The sequence below is a fragment of the Schistocerca piceifrons genome, chromosome 4, assembly GCF_021461385.2.
Source record: "Schistocerca piceifrons isolate TAMUIC-IGC-003096 chromosome 4, iqSchPice1.1, whole genome shotgun sequence".
Classification (NCBI taxonomy): domain Eukaryota; kingdom Metazoa; phylum Arthropoda; class Insecta; order Orthoptera; family Acrididae; genus Schistocerca; species Schistocerca piceifrons.
The window spans coordinates 346,482,999-346,505,903 of NC_060141.1; positions in this window are offsets into that span (position 1 = coordinate 346,482,999).

Consider the following 22,905-nt stretch of genomic DNA (forward strand, 5'->3'; position numbering starts at 1 on the left):
AATTAGTTGATGAATACAACAACACAAAACATTCAACTATGAAAATGAAGCCAACAGAAGTTAATGAAAAGAACTACAAGATGGGTGTCATTGTGCCTAATGATAGGGCTAAATTTAAAAAAGGATACACTGCTAACTGGTCAACAGAAAGTTTTGAAACTGAAGATGTTATTCATTCTGATCCAATCACTTATAGATTGAAAGGCATCAAAGCAAAGTTGTATGAGCAAGAGCTGCAGATACAAAATATCCAGATATATATTTTATTCAAAACGTTTTGAGAAAGAAAGCTGACCAAGATTAAGTTCAGTGGTTGCGTTTGATAACTCACACAACAGCTGGGTAAATAATGAGAATGTTATTTTTTTAAAGCGTAGTGAATGGCCTACGCCTTCTCCTGAAGCAGACGCAATCGCCAGGTTGATTAATGAGTAACTGTAATTTTAACTTCTTTATGTGTTATCAGTTCTTTAGCGCTTTTCCATTCTTTTAGTTCTTTAAAGCAATTCCAAATCTTTGTTTTGTTAATGTGATGATGTTCAATTTTCACTGATCCAACAATTCTCATCCCGTTAAACTTAAATTATTTTCATTTATGCAGTCATCAACAGTTTGTTAGAATTTCTTCTTCAATTCTTCTTTATCAAATAATTCCACTTTTTCGGGCGTTATCGTGTCTAATGAATACATTTCATCTAAGTGATTTTCAGTTAGATTACGAATGTAATCGAAAGGCTCGTTTATGTTTTGAAACGTTAATTTAACAATCTTGAACAGTGGTGTGTAATGTAAAATCAAGATTTCCTTGTTGTTTTTATCTCTGAATTCGTCCAAAAACTCATGAATCATTTTTTCTGTTTTCTGAACATCATATACTTTTCGTAAAAGAAGATATAAAATTTATCTTGTTTGTTATGTGAAGAATTAAAATTCGAGTTTCAAATTGACAAATTCTCTGTTCTTCCCATTTTAAACTTGTGTGATTAAGGAATAACTTTTTGAAGTTGCGATGTAAATGTACCCATTTTTTGTTTTCTGTTTGACTTTGGCAATGAAGATCTTCATGTTAATACTGAATTGTTCAAGTCTTTTGTTTTCCTCTCTTTATTCTTCTTTCTCTTTTGACTCAATTGCGAGTCTGTTTTGGAGGTTGATGGCGAGTTCTTCTGCTTGAATTGTTATACGTTCTGCTGTATATTTAAAATAATCTATAAATATTTTTTCTATACTCAAATAATATTTTCTAACCTGTTTGCATTGTTTTGTGTTGAATGTCATGAGAGACTCTTTAAAATTTTCAACTGTTAAGAGAATCTATTTCTTTTGGACAAGGTTGTTTGGTCTTAAAGCTTTTATTTCATTTTGAATGTATTTCTATTCTTGAGCAAGCAATGTTTAATTTGCATAAATGAAATTTTGTTATCGTTGAGAAATTGAACATAATTTTTTAAAATTTAGTTTAAGATCTGCTGAGAGAAAAAAATCACCCCCTGGAATTCCATACAAAAAATATAGGATATCATTTGAATTAACAAGCTTTTCTTCCTCTAATAAAGGAACCCGAATATCTCTAAGCCATGTTCCCAAATCCAAATCATATTTCTTCTCTTGAATGCATTCGAAAATGTTCAACATGGTCTATTCTTAATTTGCGACAACTGCTGCTATTTAAAAGAAGCATTTTTTATTAGTTTTGCAAAAAATAAACATTAGCTGAAATTTGTAGTTTGTGTTCACCATATTTTCTTTCATGAGTAACCCATCTTTTAAATGGTTTTGCAGCTGGTAATTTTGAACTCATAAATAAATCGTAAAGACCAGATTAGTTGATGAAAACTGTTCTCTTTTCATTACAAGTTAGACCTGGCAATACTCTGGGTCGCAATTCACCGGGTCTAAAAAAAATTTCATACGAATCTTTATCAACATGTTTTCTAATTGCATCATGTATTTTCGTTTTTTTTCAAATTTCATAAAAATTATTTCTTATAAATGGCGAGCCTCAATGGTCTGGAAGTCTGTGAGCTGGAAGTTAGAGCAATAGAAAATTGTGAAATTGATTATGAATACTTACCAGTGCATTATGAATTATCTGAAGATTTTATGAGAGAATTTCAAGATAGATTAGATTGGAATGGTATATTATCCAACGAAGTATTATCTGATAACTTCATAAGAGAATTTCAAGACAAATTAGACTGGACTTCAGTACCATCATTTCAAAAATTATATGAAGATTTTATAAGAGAATTTCAGAATGAAGTTAATTGGGAAAATATATCAACTTCACAAAAATTAGCAGAAAACTTCATTAGAGAATTTCAAGACAAATTAGACTGGAATGATAGATCAATTTAGCAAAAGTTACCTGAAAATTTCATTATAGAATTTAACATTAAAGTTAATTGAGGATTACGTTTTAAAATATCAATATGTTTCAGATTCACACTTACAAATTATTTCATCCTTATAAACTAATTGAACAACCTGATGATATTGAATGTTCTATATGTTTAAGTGATGAAAATCGTAAATTGGTAAAAACAAAGTGTAATCTTATTTTTCACAAAGAGTGTATTGATGAATGGTTAAAGGAAAGAAATACCTCCCCATTGTGTAGAAGTGATATTAAAAACCAAATTGATTAACTGATTATGAGTCTGATGATGATTAGAGTTGAAAATATCTTTAATGATTTAGAGCAAGGCTCTCATGTTTGAAGACTGTAGCTACTCTAGTTCTTTTTCTCTAACATTTTCATATGTTATAATAAATTAAGTGTGTGTAAATGAAAGTATGTCTACTACTTTTGTTTGTGAGGTAATAAGTATATTGAATGACACAGTACAAAAATTAGAGAATTTAACTTTTTCACAAATCTAATAAATTTTTTTATATATATGGAGAGTGTACAGCAACCATCATAGCAGTCTTCAGAAGGCATCAAATCAAAGTTTTGTAAATATTGCAATACTGAGAAGTCAACTGATAATTTTACTTTACAGAAATACACAAAAATGTTTACAGAACAATGTGTAGAATATGTATAAATAAGTATCATGTAAAAAACTACAATGAAAATCGTATTCCTTGCATATGTGGAAAAAGTGTTGCTAAATATTATTACAAAGAACATTTGTGGCGGATTCTGGGTGAAGAACATTCGAAAATATTATTATCGGTGAATAATGAAGAAGCTCTCACTGATCAAGCATCTGTTGAAGCAGTCACAGACTAAATATTTAAGTTGGTTTTATAATAATCCTTCACATAAAGATAACTGTAACAATAAATGTAAGAAGCGTACTTTAAATTACATGAAGAATAAGATAATAGCAACAGCTAAAGCAGCAGAAGCTAAAGAAGTCTTAGACTGACAACTGCCAAAGCAGTCTTCACAATGCACCTGCATCTGAAGCTTCTCGAACTTAATAATTAAATAACTATGAATTAAGAATCCTTGCCATCGAATTGTGAAAAAAATAATTTTTGCGAATCTAATGAAACTTATTCTCTTTAAATAGAAGGGCCAAATGGAGAACTTCACAGTTGCTCAACTTCATGATTGTTGCAGGAGACAGTTTGAGTGGCTACAACAAACTGAACAAGGGTGATCTAATTAGAGTTGTTGTAGCACATCTTCGGGCGATGTAAGGTATAAGACGTCCTGCGGAACACAATCCTTGGAACAAATTTCCATATTTTGAAATTGGAGGTGATGACGAGATGTTCGAAACTAAAGAACAAAAACCATTGAAAAGAATATCCATTTGCTATTGATGTGTTTGCCAAAACGAAAGAAAATAAATCATTGAAAAGACTATTTCCATTTTCTACCGATGTGTTTGCGAAACAGAAGACTAGAACCAATAAAAAAATATTATTTCCCTTTTACACTGATTTATTTGAGAAACCAAGAGACAGGAAAACAGTTCGAGATTATGTAGTTGATAAAGCATTTGCAAACAGATTACAAACTATAGATTTTGAAAACAGCATAAACTCAAAAGAACCTTATTATTTCTTGACTGCAGTGAAACCAAAAATTGTGAGAATAGTTAAAGACAATCTAAAACTACATCATGGATTGAAAATACATTTTAATTTATTTTGTGAGTACAAGTTGCAGACAAGTGATAAATTTGAGGAACTTGGACAACAAACACAAAACTATACAATCATGACGGAGAAGGATTTGATTAAAAAATTCAAGCATGGGATGCAAGATATTTTAACTAATATGTCTAACTTTCAAGCACAAGGATCAGGATGGACGTTATAAATAGAATAAATGGTCTTCGACTAGGGATAAACAGGTATATTCCATTGAGAGGATCACCTTACATTGGACTACCAGAAAGTATGTATTAATGTAAAAATAATTATCAAAAATGTCTCCTGTGGGCCATCAAATCTGCATTATATCCTGTAGATAAAAATTCAGAAAAAGTAAAAAAATTTAAAAATGTGGATCTTGATCTTTATCAGCAACTGGAAAATATTGAATTTCCCATAGTGGTTGATCATATAACAAAAATGGAGACTACAATTAATGTATCTACTAATGTCTATTCATTTGACGAAAAATATCAAGTGTATTCATTAAAAATTTCGAAATGTAAGAGAGAGAAACATGTAAATCTCTTTTATTTCAATAAAGATGAAAATTCGCACTACTGCCGGATAGAAGATTTGTCTCGCCTTGTTTCAACTCAGTTAACAAAGCATACAGAATCAAAATTAGATGATCACAAACCAAACCGTTTAATTAACAGTTGAAATTCCACACAAAGGTTCTTACATACATTTTCAAGATTATCAACATACACAAAAAGTTCCATTTGTAATTTATGCTGATTTTGAAAGTTTTCTGTTGAAGATGGACAACTATCAACCAAATCCAGAAAAGTAATATACAATGAAATATCAAAAACATGAACCAAGTGGATTCTGTTACTATGTCAAGTACATTAATGGACATTATAAAGATCCTCTTGTTTAGTGTGGATGAAATTGCCATAAGAAATTCATTGAATGTATAAAACAAGAAGGTGAACAAATTGGAAGAATTTATTCTGAAATTGAAGAAATGAAACCATTAACTCCTAAAGAACAATCAAAAAATGCAAGATTAAAAATTTGTACACTGATGTCATTGCTCACAGAAAAATAAAAAGTTTCGTCATCATGATAATCTAACTGTAAAATACATTGTCCCATTGTGAAATAATTGTAATTTATAACTAAATAATCCAAGTTTTATACTAATTTATTTTCATAATCTCTCAAGATATGACTCTCATTTGTTTGTGAAAGAACTTGGTTATGATAATAAAGGCATAGATTTAATACCAAACAATGAAGACAGGTATATCAGTTTTGGCAAGAGGACAAATAGTCTGAAGATGAGATTTATTGACACATTTAGGTCCATGGCTTCTTCATTTGACAAACTTTCATCAAATTTGAAGAGAGATCAAATGATAAATGTTAAGAAGTTTTTAAAAACAGAATTATTTGATTTAGTGCTCAAGTAAGGTGTATATCCATATGATTGCATGGATTCTTTGAAGAAATTTGAAGAGACACTGTTACCAGTAAAGGAAAAATTTTACAATAAACTAAATGACTGAGAAATAATTAATGAAGATTACAAACATGCAAAAGTAGTTTGGGAAAAATGTAAGTGAAAAATCTTTGTGAATATCATGATCTATATCTTAGAACTGATGTATTGTTATTGGCTGATGTTTTTGAAAATTTCAGAAAAACTCGTGTAAAAGCTTATGATTTGGATTCAGTTTGGTATTTTACAGCACCAGGTTTATCTTGGGATCCAATGTTGAATATGACTTAACAACCACTACAATTATTACATGTTTATAATATGATTTTTATGGCGGAAAAAGGAATAAGGAGAGGAGTATTACAATGTTGCAATTGATATGCCAAAGCAAAAAATAAATATATGAAAGATTTGATGTGATAAAGATATCAAATTATCTAGCATATTTAAATGCAAACAATCTGTATGGTTATGCATGAGTCAATATTTACCATATGGCGGATTTGAATGGGATGAGCCAAATAATTTTGAAGACCTGAGCACAAAGTGTGGTTGTACAAAAATAAGTGAGATATCGGATTCTGGCGAAATTCGATATATACTGAAGTAGATCTAGAATATCCCAAACAACTGCATGACTCACATAAAGATTTACCACTCACTCCCGAAAATAAAATCGTACCTAACACCAAACACACCAAGTTGTTGACTACTCTGAATGACAAGCATAATTATGTAGTTCATTATAGAAATCTTAAACAGTATCTGTCTCTAGGAATGAAGATGCGAAAAATACACAGAGTTTTAAAATTTAAACAATCTGATTGGTTGAAGAAATACATAGATCTGAATACTCAGATGAGGATGCAATCGAAGAATGATTTTGAAAAAGATTTCTACCAGTTGATATATAATTCTGTGTTTGGGAAGAGAATGGAAAACATCAGAAGTCGTGTGGATATAAAATTGGTGTCAGATGGAGACAAATGGGATAAACGTATTGCCAAACCAAATTTTAAAGCAAGAACTTTTTTCAAGGAAAATCTTATTGCTATCCATATGAATAAAACAAAAATCACATTTAATAAACCCATCTATGTTGGTATGAGTATACTTGATTTATCTAAAGACCTGACTATGATTTTCACAACAGAATAACGAAACCAAAGTATGGAGAAAATATTACATTGTGTTATCAAGATATGGACAGTTACAGATTCTACGAAAACATGAAATCAATGATTGACAAATTTGATACAGGTGACTATCCAACAGATAATATTTATGGTATTCCACAAGTAAACAAGAAAGTTGTTGGAAAAATGAAAGATGAAAGTGATCGAAAAATAATGGAAGAATTTTGTGGTTTGAGAGCAAAAATGTATGCTTATAAAGTTGGTGACAAAATAGAGAAAATTCTAAAGGAGTTAAAAAATGTGTTGTTAAGAAGAAAATAAGCTTGGAGGATTATAAAGATTGTTTAACAACAGGGAACAGTACAGAACGATTAATTTGATGCAAAGTGAAAAACATGAAATCTTCACAGTTGAGGTAAACTAGAAAGCATTGACTCCTCATGATGATAAGAGATTTGTTCTAGAAAGTAGAATAGATACGTTACCATATCGTCATTATTCATTATTGTAGTTATCTTCATAACAGTATTTTAAAATATATCTACTGTTAAAATTGTTTTAATAAATGAGTGAGAGAACAGAAAAGTACATTACTTGTTTTACTGGGTGTTTCCAGTTTCTTATTCTATTATTCAAGAAGAAAAATAATTTTCAATAAAAAATTTTATGTATAAATGGGGGATCTACTGAAGAATCTTAACAATGCCAACGAGTCTACTTTATTTAAGAAAATTGTTGGCCTGGAAGTGGACACTCTATACAACATTTCTGTATGTGAATATCTGAAAACTAGATATGGCGAAAATTTGTATGGAGCTTAATGATGAGTTTAAAATTATTTATCAGACAGATACTTGAAAATAATCAGTGGATGGGATTTTGATTATTTTGAAAATGAAAATATTAAACTAATATACAAAGGAATGAAGAAACTTAAAAATTATAAGGAAATTTATGATTTAGAATTCACTTTGTGAAAACTTAGGAAGGGAATAGATTTCTTACATTCACCATGATTCATTTACTTATTTTATTACATGCACTTTTTATAAAAATGTAATAAACATCCAATTTCTTATGTGTTCCAATCATTTTACATGTACTTTTGTAAAAAATATATTTTTTGAATGTGGATGGGTTGAGTTCGACTTGAATCATGTGGGTGAGAGTAAGAATGGACAGTAAGGTTGTGGATAATTTGGCTCAGCTATTGGCTTATCTTGGCTCATATCTGGCTATTTATTTTCTTGCAGTTTATTTTCTTAGAGTGAGCCAATGAGCCAAAAAGTGAGGCAGTGAGCCAGAACCCCCAAAATCCTTTTACTAACAGCCTACAGTTTCTCTTGTTCTTTCTGACTTTATTCTTTGTGTGATATAAAGTTCCAATAACTTACGACTCTACGAATATACTACAACAGCTTACATATTGCTCCCTTAGGCATTTTGTGGACAAGTTTAGATTACTTACAGAATTGGTGGTGGCATTTAAACAATCATTCTTCCCGTGCCCCATGTGTGAATGGAAAGGAAAAAAACACAAATAGCTGGTACAATGGGATGTACCATTGGCCATGCACTTCACAGTGATTTGAAGAGATTAGATGTAAATTGTCAGTAATAGTGGGTGGCAATGTTGTATGTAGGACTGTAATTCATGTGGCCACAATGTTACTGGACATACATACATTAATACTTGTTCCACAGATCATGAATATGACATTTTGTAATGATGTGGAATGTGTCACTTTAACATTAGTTTTCTTTACACAAAATAATTAATTTTTTTATTTATTTTTTACAGTTACTACTTCAAATCTAAAAATCCATCTATTGAGTAGAAAGAGTTGTCATTCAGAAATTCTTTTAATTTGTTTTTTAATGTTTGTTGCGTATCTGTCAAAAGTTTAATGCGATTTGGCAAATGATCAAAGATACTTGTGGCAGCACAATTCACCCCTTTCGGTGCCAAAGTCAGGTTTCACCCTAAATAGTGATGATCATACTTTCTTCTAGCACTTCTGCACTTTACTGTTATTTTTTAGTTGGGATGGGTTATTAATAACTAATTTCATAACTGAACAAATGTATTGAGAAGGTAATGTGAATATCCTGAGTTCCTTAAATAAATGTCTTCAAGGTGATGTTGGGTGAGCTCCAGCTATTATTCTGATTACAAACGTTTGTGCAATGAATGCTTTTTCTCTTAATCACGAATTACAGCAAAATATGATGTCATATGAAACCAGTGAATAAAAATAGGCATAGTAGGCTAATTTACTGATTTGTTTATCACCAAAATTTGCAATAACCCAAATAGTAAAAGTAGCTGAGCCTAACGATTTCAGCAGATCATCAATATGTTTCTCTCAATTTAATTTCTCATCAATGTGCACACCCAGAAGTTTTGAATATTCTGCTTTAGCAACAGACTTCTGTTGATAGTCTATATTTAGAGGTCTGCGCAGATAAGGAAAGTGCAATCCGCATCCGCACCGCATCTGCAAGGTCCTAATCCGCAACCACATCCGAATCCACAGCAATTAATCCGCATCCGCAAGTTCCTTATCCACATCTGCATATATTTAAGTTTTGAATGAGTAATTAATAGTACTAGACAGTAGTACTTAGAATTATGGTATGTAATGACATAGTTATTTTTACGGTGCCATTTCTGCAACAACTTAACTACTCTTGACTTCTTAAATCACAGGAAATGCTCTATACCTACTCTAAAGCGGACCATTCCAAACAGGAGAGCATTGGCGCTCTGGGGCACACACAGTAGCAGCTCAGATCTCATGAAATTGGAAACGCTATTTAAAAAACTAAAATTCATTGTAATAGTATTAAATGATGAAAATACGTGTATAGAAACAATTATATTTCGCTGCTCTTGTGCCAAGGCAGCTGAAAATGACGATGGTTTTAAACTGTTACTAGCACATTGAATCATTTACCGACAGTTTTTTTGTACTCACTGCTGAAGCCATTCATGTCAGCTGATGATTATATTATAGCTTATGCGTTCAGTCCTCGTCATTTCCAGGTGAAAATATTTACAGTATTAGGCCTACACTGCAAAACGCTGGTGCACCTGTGAAAAAGTTAAACTGCCAGCAATAATTGACGTTGTCAGGAAGAAATAACTCGTCTTCTGAAGAGTGACTACAAAATCAGTGGTTATAGAAATTAGCTAAAAATACGACTGAAATCTCGAACATCACCTTTTGGCTGATTTATCGAATTAAGACCTAGTGATAAATGAAATGTCTGTTTCATTCTCAACCAAACAAAGTTTTTCACACTTTAAAACATCCTCAACATTGGTCTAAATTACTAAGACAAAATTTGCAGTAGATTTCGCAGTTAATATTTTCAATGTTAAAAAATAATTTTTTTTCAGAGTTTTATGGAACTGCAAACGATTTCAAGACGTCTATATAAAAACTGCTGTCCCATAACTTCAAATGTTAGGCACTGTTCCCTGTTAAGCAATACCGAGTTACAGTTAAAATGTTCAATTTTGTTACAAATTTCAGCCCTTATCTTTACTAATAGGCTGGTAAATTAAAAGACACATTATTATTTTGGATGATTTGAATATTTTGTAAGTTTTCAATGTGATCAGAATAATCGTTCACCAGCTATCGCAGTCACAGCTTCTTGGTGGTTGTGAGCCATAGTTTGAACCCTCACTTGTAATTAATTAGAAGGCCCGCCGTGCCACCACTCCAGCTGGGCTGTTTCACTGTTCACAAAGAGCGACCATGCTTGGCGGCTGCAAATGTTACTGTAGTGCACGCTAAAATTTAGGTAGGCACTTATGAGATCATCATTACCTAGTTTAATAACACTGATGTGTTAGCTGTTGAATGTTCATGTTGCGGAGAGTAAAAACTTAAAATTGAGCTCTTTAATATGAAAATTACAACAAAACAAATTTCTTGTTAAATATTTCCTTCTTTTACCTAATGCTACTTAAATGTTCTTGTTGGGAATAGTAAAAATACTAACAATATGTCGAGGAATTTCTTAACTATAAATATTACAATAAAAGCTCACGGGCTTCAGATTAAATATTTTCATCTTCTGCTTGCTTCTGATTCAAATTCTGTAAAAGAAAGAATCAGATGAAAAAAAATTGTAACTAATTCAGATAAGCCCAAAAAATACAGTGAAGTAAGAAAAGCTGTACAAATACCTTTTTACTTTGGAAGATTACTGTGCAGGAACATGATGTCATCAATCGTCTGTGGCTTCAAAGACGAGCGTCGGTCCTGCATTATTTGTCCCGCAGTAGAGAAGCTTCTCTCAGATGGCGCGCTGGACGCTGGAATGCAGTGCACGAAGTAAGTGAGTTTGGAAAGACACGGATAGACGTTTCCACGTCCATGCCACCAAGCTATCAGGTCGATGCCTTCCGAAAATTGGACTTTATCATTTGTATATCTGAGAATTTCATCGATTCATCTTCTGAGGAATCTTCAAATTCATTGCAAAGTACATCAGACTTCTGTTTTTTTGCAGGAATTCCACATGTTGTTTCCTCCTTATCTTTTAACTGTGGACAATTTCTCGCAACATAATTTTTCGCTTCCTTTACAACTTCATCTTTTTCGGCACTGCTAAGGAATTTTAGGTTTTTATATTTTGGATTCAAAAACGTTGCAAGTTTATGGGTTACTGTTATGTCCTATTTGCTGATTAAAATAGATTTGGCTGTACTCTTTAAATCTATCAGGAATGGGCTGGAGAGTTTTAACTTCCACAACACACATAAATAAAGCTTAGGGTTTTTGGAGGCTTCGATATCACAAGAAGCTATTTTAAATGGTGTCAGAAAGGTTATTATATCTTCCAACATCCTCTTGTCTATAGAATCAATCAAATTATCTTGATTTTTCTCTGACAAAATTGACAGAACTTCAAACCAATGTGAATTAATAGACTCAAACATATCCAATTTACTGTTCCATCGTGTGTCTATATCTCCTTTCAATGACTTCTGAAGGCGATTCTGAAGACCAGATCTTTTAAAGAAAGTTGAGATAGCTCGACAGGAATTTATTAGTCACTGCACGTCACTCTTCCCATCATTCGCGTCTCCTTGAGTCATGTGCTCCAGCACAGTATTAAGAATGTGTGCTGAGTACGAGAGCCTCTTGTATTGGCGAAGTGCTGCCATAATATTTGGACCTCTATCCGTAACAAACACGATGTTATTCACAGCACTGAATAAATCGAACGACCGTAGTATCTTAATTAATTCAAGTTTAATGTTTTCTCCTGTTTTTTTAATCTCACTTTCAAAATTTCTGGTGCACAACACTCGATCCTCAAGTTTCACTTCTTCATAATTAACATATTGTGCAGTCACTCCCATATAGTTTATTTTACGGTACGAATCAGTCCATAAATCGACAGTTAGTGCTCCACCTATATCTCTGAATATATTCTTCACTTCTGCGGAGACAGTTTCATGCAGACGATCGTCCATTTCCTTCAAATTTCTGGATATGGTGGTTGGATGAGGTAGCAGTTCCTTAGCACTCACTGCACCGTACTTGGCCCCCACATCAATAGGAAACTGTGCCGTCTCGAGAAACCCAGATCCACATGCAACTTCGAATGGTAAAATGTCTTTGCTGACAAGATTGATAAGCTTTTCTGTCGCGGCTGTCTTCAAATTTGGCGCAACTTCAGGAACTTTCACGTCTCTCTTGGTATTTAAATAAGTAATTATGCTACTTTGTCCAGCCTCACACGAATGTTTTAGCAAATTTGAAGTTCCACTTTTGTGTCCAGTGTAGGAATATACTTTTTTACATGCAAAACAAGCCACTATATTTTTTATCTTTTCGTTGTCATCAAATACGTATCCTAAATTTGTTCCAAATTAGCGATTTCAATTTGTTTTCCTTCACTATTGTAAAATCACCTTTTTTAACCTTACACGAAATTTTATCCATCAATATGGTGTTCATTTGAAGAAAGAACTCTCACTGATATTTGCTACGATGCACGTTGTCATTCTGTCACTACAAAGCGCTAACTGAAGGCAGCAGAAAATTGCAACAGGCACCTGTGTGGTAGACAGTGGGCAGGTTTGCCACCCAGAGAGCATTTCACAGGCCACATAAAAGACACGGTCACGGAAACAGATTAGGCGCAGGTCTCTTGGGTATAGCTATGTCGGTCGCAGCCTGGGGCTGAGGACAACGGACATCCGCTCTACCCGGGCCCTTCAAGATTCCAAGAATGTCAACAGACTTGAAGTTTTCAACTAACATTGCAACATATGTACTGGGCAGATGATTTGCTCATTATCCGCAGATGACCCGCGGATATCTGTGCCAGTCGCGATTTTATCCGCCAAGTAACAAATACTGCGGATATCTGCATCCGCGCAGACCTCTATCTATATTTATCAATGGTGTTGCCATTTACTGTACCGAATTGTACATACTATGTTTTCTCAAAATTTAGTGAGAGTCTATTTTCAGAGAATGACTTAATAATTTTCTGATAGATATTATTTACAATTTCGTCAGCTGATTCTTGTTAGTTGAGTGTGATTACTATTGTGTTACTGGACAAAACTGTTGTGATACTTTGTATATACATACATAAATACATTAATAGACGACCCAAAGATCATGAATATGACATTTCGTAATGAATATAGAGTGGTACGTCATTAATATTAAGACAATAAGGGAGCCAAGACTGAACCATGTGGGACACCATTATTGATACCTCCCCAGTTAGAAGACTCTGCTCATTTTTGCAGACTATCTGTATTGTTAATTTCAACCCTCTCCATTCTTCCAGTTAAATATGAACTAAACCATTTGGGCACTGTCATACTCATGCCACAATACTTAAGCTTATCTAAAAGAATTTCATGAATCACACAATCAAAAGCCTTTGAGAGGTCACAAAATATCCCAATGGGTGAAGCTCAGTTATTCAATGCATTTAATATTTGATCAGTGAAAGCATATATAGCATTTTGTGTTGAAAAGCCTTTCTGAAAACCAAACTGACATTTTGTTAGTACTTCAATATTACAAATATGTGATGTTACTCTTGAATACATTACTTATTCAAGAATTCTGGATAAAGCTATCAGAAGTGAGATTGTGCAGTAGTTGTTAGCAGCAGATCTTTCCCCTTTTTTATGCAATGGTTTAACAATGACATATTTCAGTCTATCTGGAAAAATGCCCTTTTTTAGTAAGCTACCACATATGTGGCTGAGAATCCTACTTATTTGTTGGATACAAGCTTTTATTACTCTGCTGAAAATGCCGTCAATTCCATGTGAGCTTTTACTTTTGAGTGAATTTGTTATTTTCCTGATTTCAATAGGAGAAGTGGGTTAAATTTCAATTTTATCCAATTGTATAGGTATTGCTTCTTCCATATAGTATCTTGTATTTTCTAATGAACAGCTGGATCCTATTTACTCTACAACACTTAAAAAAGTATTATTAAAATGTTTTCTCTTTCTGGCTTCTTGTTAACAAACTTTTCATTGTGTTTGATTGAAATACAGTCTGCCTGTGCTCCCGGGTGCCCTGTCCCCCTTTTAGCAATATTCCAAATTGTTTTAATTTTATTATCTGATTTACTAATCTCAGGTATAATGCACATACTTCTGGACATTTTCATAACTTTTCTTAATACAGTGCAGTAGATTTTGTAATTGTTCACTGTTTCTGGATCATTGCTCCTCCCAGTTATAAAATACATTTCCCTTTCCTGTTTCAAAGATATTTTTATCCCTTTAGTAAGCCATGGCATTTTAAATGGTTTCTTACAATTATATTTCACTGTTTTTTTAGGGAAACTGTTTCCAAATATACTCACAAGGGAGTTATGAAATAGGTTAAATTTTAAATTAGCATCAGGTTCTCTGTACACCTCATCCTAGACTAAATGTTGCAAGCTTGCCCTAAAATTTTCAATTGTTAAATAGTTAATTGAAAGCAGTGTTTTGGAGGATTGTTTAGCATTACTGTATAGAGCTATGTCATATGCTGCAACTAGCAATATACAATTTTATGGCCCTTATAAAGATACCTATGTCTTATCTGTGTTGGTAGTACACAACTTTCTTGGCTTTAGTTTATAATTCATCATGAGGAAGGTGCAATTGGGATTTAGCCATCGGGTTTCCCACATATCTGTCAGAGTCTTTTAAAGAAGAACATATTTATCCTTTTTGTGCTCTGGCAGAAATATTTTTCCACTGGTTCCCTTCTTTTCCCTCAGCTACAGTAGGTTATACTGCTTATATAAAACGAATACTATTGATTAGTAAAGTTTTGACAGATTGTTTATAAATGTTTTACTGAATTTGCAGTGTTTCCCGTTTTACATAATTATTGGAAGCCATTTTAACTTCTCTTCAGGCCTATTTAAGTCCTTTCAATGCATTTTTTCTGATTTCAATAGCATTTTGGGGACACTTCTGTAGTTGAGAAGCGTCTATCATATAGAGACATCACGTAAAAAAGTTTGATTAGTCAAAAAATGCTGCCTAAAACATATTTTGGAGACCTCAAAAGACTTGTGGTTATCATAGAACCCTTGTGGTCACTCTATAACCCTTGTCGTGTTTTTACTATATCAGTTAAGACAACATTCATGTTTCAGACCGGATATTACGTGCTGTAAACTGAGGTTGGAGATGCCCAATTTTTGCCTGAATTTTTATATGTTGTAAGAAGTCTATGACTAAGGAATTTATTGCTAGTGCACTGGAGCAGCACTGCTGGCATCCAAATTTCCCATTTTAGATTCACAGTCAGTCAATTATTGAAAGGATGTATATGAGTCAGATTTTTTAATTAGGAGGTTAGTCACATTTTATTATTGGTAGGTTACGGAAGTAAATTGTTGGTAGGTTATGCTGAAGGTGAATGATATATAATTATTTTTTACTGTTGGGAGGTTACAATGTGGCAAGAAAACAGAGGGTGGTGGACAAAAAATTTATAATACATTTTTCTAGTATTGTCGAATGCTTGTACTGTCAATTAAAAAAGATGTTAAATAAAATACCTCACATTTGTTGCAGTGGAACCATAAAAAAGTGGGCCACTTACCTGCACTTGCAGCAACTTTGAGCCATTAAGTCATTTCTTCATGAAAAAGTGGTGATATAATGTAGGGACAAAGTAAACTCAATGAATATTTCCAGAGTAAATATTCAGGAGCACGAGTAAAAAAAAAAATAAATCGAAGGTAAGGACACGGAACATTGGACTCTATTCAGAAAGTGATACAGAAAATATACAAGCTTAGTAGATTTCATCAGCTGACATTACTTTTCAACTTACATGTTACACTATGGTAACTAATGCAAAGAGAATATATCATATGTTAAGAATACTGTACTGTATCAGTATGAGCCTTATTACACAAATTACTGAAGTTCTTGTACTTCAAAATAACCTCGCTATGTTAGTAGTTTTGGACTCATAATTCATATCTAATCCTCCCAAGTTTATAATATATTATCTTTTTGTTCTGGCCATTTGAATCAGGGCTTTGTCTTTCCCAAGCAATCCACTGTAGCATGATCATCACTCAACTCAGTCCCAATTCTGGAATATTTCTCTTTCTCATATAAAACTGTATCATATTGCACAGCTAGTAATTTATCTTACAACATTCTGTGGTGCTGGACATCATTTTGCATATCAGAGAAACTTCCAGAATCACCATCAGATTGTAGCACCACTTCATTTTGCGGTTCGTTTGGCCTTTTTTGCAAAAATGTGTACCATTTACAAAAGAGTTAAACACATTATCTAAATTGAATTTCATACATTAGACAGTTCCTCACCCTATTCCCTAATATTGACGGAATGCGATATTACACTCAAAGTATATTTAGCTTAACTAATGTGAATCTTCTAGGCACAAGTTATTGGGATGTAATAGCTGTTAAAATATTATTACTTCATGGAACCCAAAGCCTTCTAGATCGTTCTTGTTTACTCCATGCTCATGACGTAATTTTCTTCTCATTTTAGTGTTCAGTCCTGTGGTTGGTTTGCAGCAGAACGCCATTCCTCTCTTCTGTTGGCCTTCCTCTTTTTTTCCATATATGTGTTACATCCAATGTCATTCATGATCTGTTGCATATATGATATCCTTGGTCGCCCCCGCCGATTCTTTCCCTCAAAAAGCTTTTAGTGGGCCAAAATTTCATATTTTTTCCGAGCGATCGGCGAAATACTTCAGGTTAAGGTGCATATTTTACATGCAGAAGTATGGTAACTTTGAAACTATGAATATCAGTAACAGATAATGATATTGATAAATGGTGCAAGGCTCCATAAGAACATCATCTTAAGAACATGAGTAAAATTTCGACGATTTGCTATGAACAGAAATTATAGAGGTGTTCATCCCTACAACTGGCACTTCTGGTACTCAGAAACCATGGTTTCCAAGTGTATCTTGATAACAGATACAAATTTTCGAAAATGGGAAAACGGAGTTTCTAAAGAATATACAGAAAAAATTTAAGACATTTGCTGCGGTCACTTATTTAGATAACTGCAGTCCATAGAACACAAATGGCTTAAAACCGTTTTTTTTTCAGTTTTCTGCGTAGACCTAAGTATGGTAACTTTGAACCTCTGGATGATGGCAATGGGTAACAATATCGAAAATAGTGTAGAAATTAACAGAGAGTATTATCTTAAGAACACATAGTAAAAGATTCAATGATCTGCCATGAATATAAATTACAGAAGTGGCCATCCCCACAATTGGTACCATTCGTACCCAAAGGTTTTTTGGGATTTTCTCATGAACTGCTCACAAACAAATGGTGCTTTTAGATGCCACCAAAGGTACAACCTGTATCACACCTAATGCAAAACAAGCAACCGATTTGCTTAATTTGCTTGGACTAGAGGAAGTGTATAGGATTTAAATTGTGACCCTATACTATAGTACGGCTACAGTGTGTCCGTTCTTCTGATTAATATACAGAAGGTCACTGGGCCTATGCAAAACACTTGACCCAATATCTTTGTCATCAATAGAATCAGAGATATGACCCACCAAAAAGCCACATTTTTGCGCGTGGCTTTTTGGAACACATTGGTACTGTCCACTGCTGTGCAAGGACCAATTATAAATACTGCATCTGTTGTCAACCTGCGCATTTGAAATCCTATTTGTTCCTCCTAATAAACTCTCAGCTGTAAGCTTCAACATTCTGTATATTAGTCTTGTGTAATCTTTGTGTGAGCAAGGATGTAGCCAGTATTTTGTCAAAGAGGGGATCTGATTTGCCAAGAAGCATCTTAAAAAGGCTCAATTTTTTATTTATTATGAAAGCAAATATATTTATATTTTAATTTTATGTACATAATTTGCTTTCGGGAAGCCTTCATACAAACTGTATTTATTTTATAAAACTGACCAAGAAAATCTTTTCTTAAATAAGTATAACATATATTCTCAACAGTTCATTGCAAAAGTATTGGTAACTATTTTTTGTCTCGAAACTGGAAATGAATTAAAAAATTATCAAATATGCAAATGGAAGATTAGTTCATATCTAAACATTACATGTAGGGAGATGAATGAACTCTCACACTGCCATAAAGATATAGGACGAGAAAAAAAAACGAATTTTGTCATTTCAAATTTGTTTTACTGTCAATTGCAACAGTACACAATAGCACTGGGCAGGAACATGGACCTGTGACATCTTACAGTCTTTCGAAATAGTCTCCCAACGAATCCATCACACACTGCCAACACTGTGGAAGACACCAAGTAACCATGACCTCGCCATGAGCCTATCATCGGATCTCACATGTCACTGCTGTGGCAATGTCTTCATGTGTTTGGAAGTGTGTTCCATGCAACTGTTCTTTCAATTTTGGTATCAGGTCGTAATCACAAGGTGAGAAATATGGCTGAAGCTCCAGTACGTCCCATCCCCATCGGGAAAGTAGATTCTGCACACACTCTGCTGTATGGGCTCTCATGTTCTCCTGAAGAATTAATACACCGTAGGTGTCGTTGCAGGAAAGTGCGACAGTAGTACAGTGCATTAACATTCTCCCCATGTGGGGCGAAATGACACAAATGCACTCCTCTAATGTCATAGACTATGATGGCTTTCAACTTGACAGTACAGGGGCTGTGACGAAATTTCTGCCTGCATGGTGAACCTGGATGACGCATTCTATGGACTGACGTTTCAGTTCTGACTCTCAGGCTGTGGCCCAAATTTCATGTATGGTCACGATCCTCGCAGGCATATTGTCTCCCTCTTCTTTGCAACATGCTCGATGCACATAAGTTCCATAATGTGTCCATACGAGGCACCAATTTTGCAGCAACTTTACACTTGTGTAGCTCGTCACGTAAATTCCTGTAGATTGTTGACTTCTCAATACTAGTTCCTGCAGCGTCCTTCTTCTGTCGTTCTCCAAGCATTGGGATATATGGGTCCGAGCTAGGACCGTTGATATTTTTAAAAATATCGGTAAGCCGATACATCGATATTCAAAGAATATAATTATCGACTCTCGATATATCGAATACAAGTATCGGTATATGGACGAAAGGAACGTCGACGTACCGGTCTATAAAAATATCGGCTGCACATTGTAAATATACTACCAGTTCTCGATTTGTGTATTTAAATACTGATTTATTATTAGATATTTTGTATATCAACAAGCTAGCTGTCTGCCTATCCTCCTTAGGGCAAGAACTGAAAGGAAAATAATGCACGTTCACGTTTGACGATAACCATTTTGCAACCAATAGTAGGTGCATGTAAGTGGCACAATGAAAGGTGGTCCTGTCGTTCGGTTTCATCACATATCGGATTTGTCTGGAACACTTCATGCCGACCACCCTGTGTTTTCAGTCGTGTAGAAACGCCAGCGACTAGCAGTTGCTGTGTAAATTGCTTGTTGAAGTTAAATGTTGCAGTTTCTGTTGGTAGCGCCAAGCGCCAATTACGTCAGTATATTCTCTCACATTTCTCCACCCATCGCAAAGATCAATCTTGTTATTTAGATTATGGTCATCTTTTTCAGCAACTGTGTTTAATGAATGCAACTGGGACGCTATTTCTCCACATCAGAAATCTTGTTGTTCTATTCACGCCGCCACCCGCCAGTGCAGTCGGACTACTTCTTTGTGCCACCTATACATGCTTCTCACAGTCAAAGAGAAAGACTGGAAGTGATGGGAGCTCAGAAAATAGTATGACGCCATCACACAGTGAACTTCAACAACAAAATATTACTTGGACCTTAGTATTGCTATTGACAACGACAGACTTTTCTTTCGGTATTTTTCGAAGAGCCACTAATACAGACCAAATTGTGCCTACTAGTTCTGTGCATTCTCATTCTCATAAGTAAGCATTTTTTCATTCAGCTATTCATCGTACAGTCTAGTACTTTTGTCACATGAGAAGCTTAATGAAGAGATGAACATAACAATAACTATTGTAGCTAATAACGGCTATGATCCCACGTTTTAACAAGATCTCCAAAGTTATAACTGACGCTACAGTGACCACTTTAGGTAGCAGTGTTAATCCTGACAGTAACGAGTACAAAAATGTTTTCTCGCTTCCATTTTTAGGCCATATTTCGTATAAAATTCGTCGTCTTCTGATTAAAATATATGGATTCAAAGTTGCCTTTCCCACAGTTGCTACGATACACATTTCAAGAGTGTATAAAATCACTTGTGACATATGTCCCGTTTATTACGAGGATGGTTTGAAAAGTTCTCGGAACGAAAGAGAAAAAAAAGTACTTACATCATTTTTCAATGTAGTCTCGTTGTAGATTAATGCGCTTGGTCCAACAATGTTCCAGTGTCTCGATCCCATCTCGAAAATGAGTTTCCTCCAGGCTTGCAAAATAGTTGTCAACTGCAGCTATCAATCCTTCGGTTGAAGTGAATCTTCGTCCACTGAGAAAAATTTTCAGTTTTGGGAAGAGATGGAAGACTGACAGAGCCATATCAGGTGAATAAGGCGGGTGTGGCAACAATTCATACCTTAGTTCGTGTAATTTTGCCATGGCGGCGGCACATGTGTGTAGGTGCTCACTGTCTTGACAGAAGATGACTTTCTTCCTTGCTAAACCTGTCCTTTTTTCGCGTATCTTTTGTTTCAATTTGACCAGTAGGTTAGCATAGTATTCTCCAATAACAGTTTGCCCAGTGGGGAGATAATATACAAACAGAATCCCCTTCACATCGCAGAATTCTGATGACATGATCTTTCATGCCGAAGGAATTGTCTTTGCTTTGTTTGATGGTGGAGAATCAGCATGTTTCCACTGCTTTGACTGTTTCTTTGTCTCTGGGGTATAGCAGTGCACCCTGTGGTCACAAACTGGCGCAAAAAAATCTTGTTCATTTCTCCTAAAACGGGCCAAACATTGTTCTGATATGCCCATTCTCATGCGTTTTTGTTCCAACGACAAGAGTCGCGGCATCCATCATGCAGATAATTAACTCATTTCTAATTCTTCAGTTAAAATGTGATACACCCTTTTAGATGACATCTGGAAAGTGTCAATTGGCCAATCCTCCATGATCATTTTGTGCACTTTTGCAATGATTTCTGGAGTAATGACACATCTTGGCCGACCACTGCGCGAATCATCGTGTAAGCTCTCCCGACCACATTTAAATTCATTTGTCCGCTTGGCAACAGTTGAATATGAAGGGGCAGTGTCCCCAGTGTATTCTGGAAATCGGCATGAACGCTCTTTGCTTTCATATCTTTCTTTACGAAGTACTTAATCACAGCTCGAATCTCGATTTTTTCCATCTTCGCAAATGACTATGTGGCATCAACAGAACCACGTCACCGCCACAGCTCTCTTCCTAGAGCACTGACGTGGCACGTGTTTACAGGCAACAGTCCAATGAATATCACGTGAGCAACTCGTTGCGCAAGCGTTGACCTCTCGTGGTGATTCCGAGAACTTTTCAAACCACCCTCGCATATAGGACAAAGTGGAAGGTCTTTTAGTGTCAGGTACAAGGAACATTTGTTGGGAAAAAGAGGTACTAATGCACACAATTCCACTTTCGCTGATCATCTGCTAATTTCTGGACAAAAACCGAAACGTGAAGTAATTTACATTTTACATAGAGAAAGAAGAAAGGTCATAAGCTCGATGTACTCGAAGAGTTGGAGATTTTCAAGCATATTTCTAAGAAAGACGGCCTTGTCCTCAATGAGCAATTACAGCTAAAAAATTATATTTTTTTCTCAAATATTATGGTATGTGCGTAAATCTAGTAGTGGTGTCTTGTTGTAACTGCATACTATGTTCTCTTGGTGTAATCCTATTCCGTATATCCTGGACTGTGCAGATAATTCCAGTAAATGTCTGTTTTTCACCTGTGCTATGCAGATGTTTATTCTGCTGGGTTACTTTGTGTCATAGCTGGTTTCTTTGCTGTTGCATTCAATGCAGGGGAAGTTCCTGATAACCCTAGTAGTGAAGAATGTTAAAGAAGACAGATAATCGTTCTGAATGAAAGAAGGGGGAGAACTAACAGCAGGAAAAGAAAATGAAGTATGCTGTCAGTTAACTCGGGCATCTGATAATTGTCAGTTATCTAGCAATACAAAGAAGATTATTGCCCCCTGAGGTTAGTATTTATAATATTTTTTTCTTGTCCCTGATTGAGATTTCATCTAATAATTGTTGTGGCGGTATTTCCGTGGTAGGAGTTTCCATGGAGTAGCGACACATCTTGGCCGACCACTGCATGGATCATAATGTAACCCCTCCTGACCAAATTTAAATTCATTTCTCCACTTGGCAACAGTTGAATATAAAAGTGCACACCTTTCTCAAATTCACCCACGTAGTCTACCCCCTGTATGATGCTTCTTAGAACTTAACTGGTAACTTTGTTTCCCATACACGAAAGCAGTATACCTTCGATCATTTATTGCTAGCGGCCTCTGACAGAAACTGGCTGTCAAGTCTACATTCATTAATATCTTGACGCTATTTAACTTTGGTCTGGGACCTTCTAATACACTCATGTCCATTTGCAGTATAATAACTTTTTCACCGTCAAACCTTCTGTCCACAAATATTCCACCTCTCGTTTTTTTATGTGCTGGAATGCTTGAACAATTTCTTTGTACGTTTTACATGT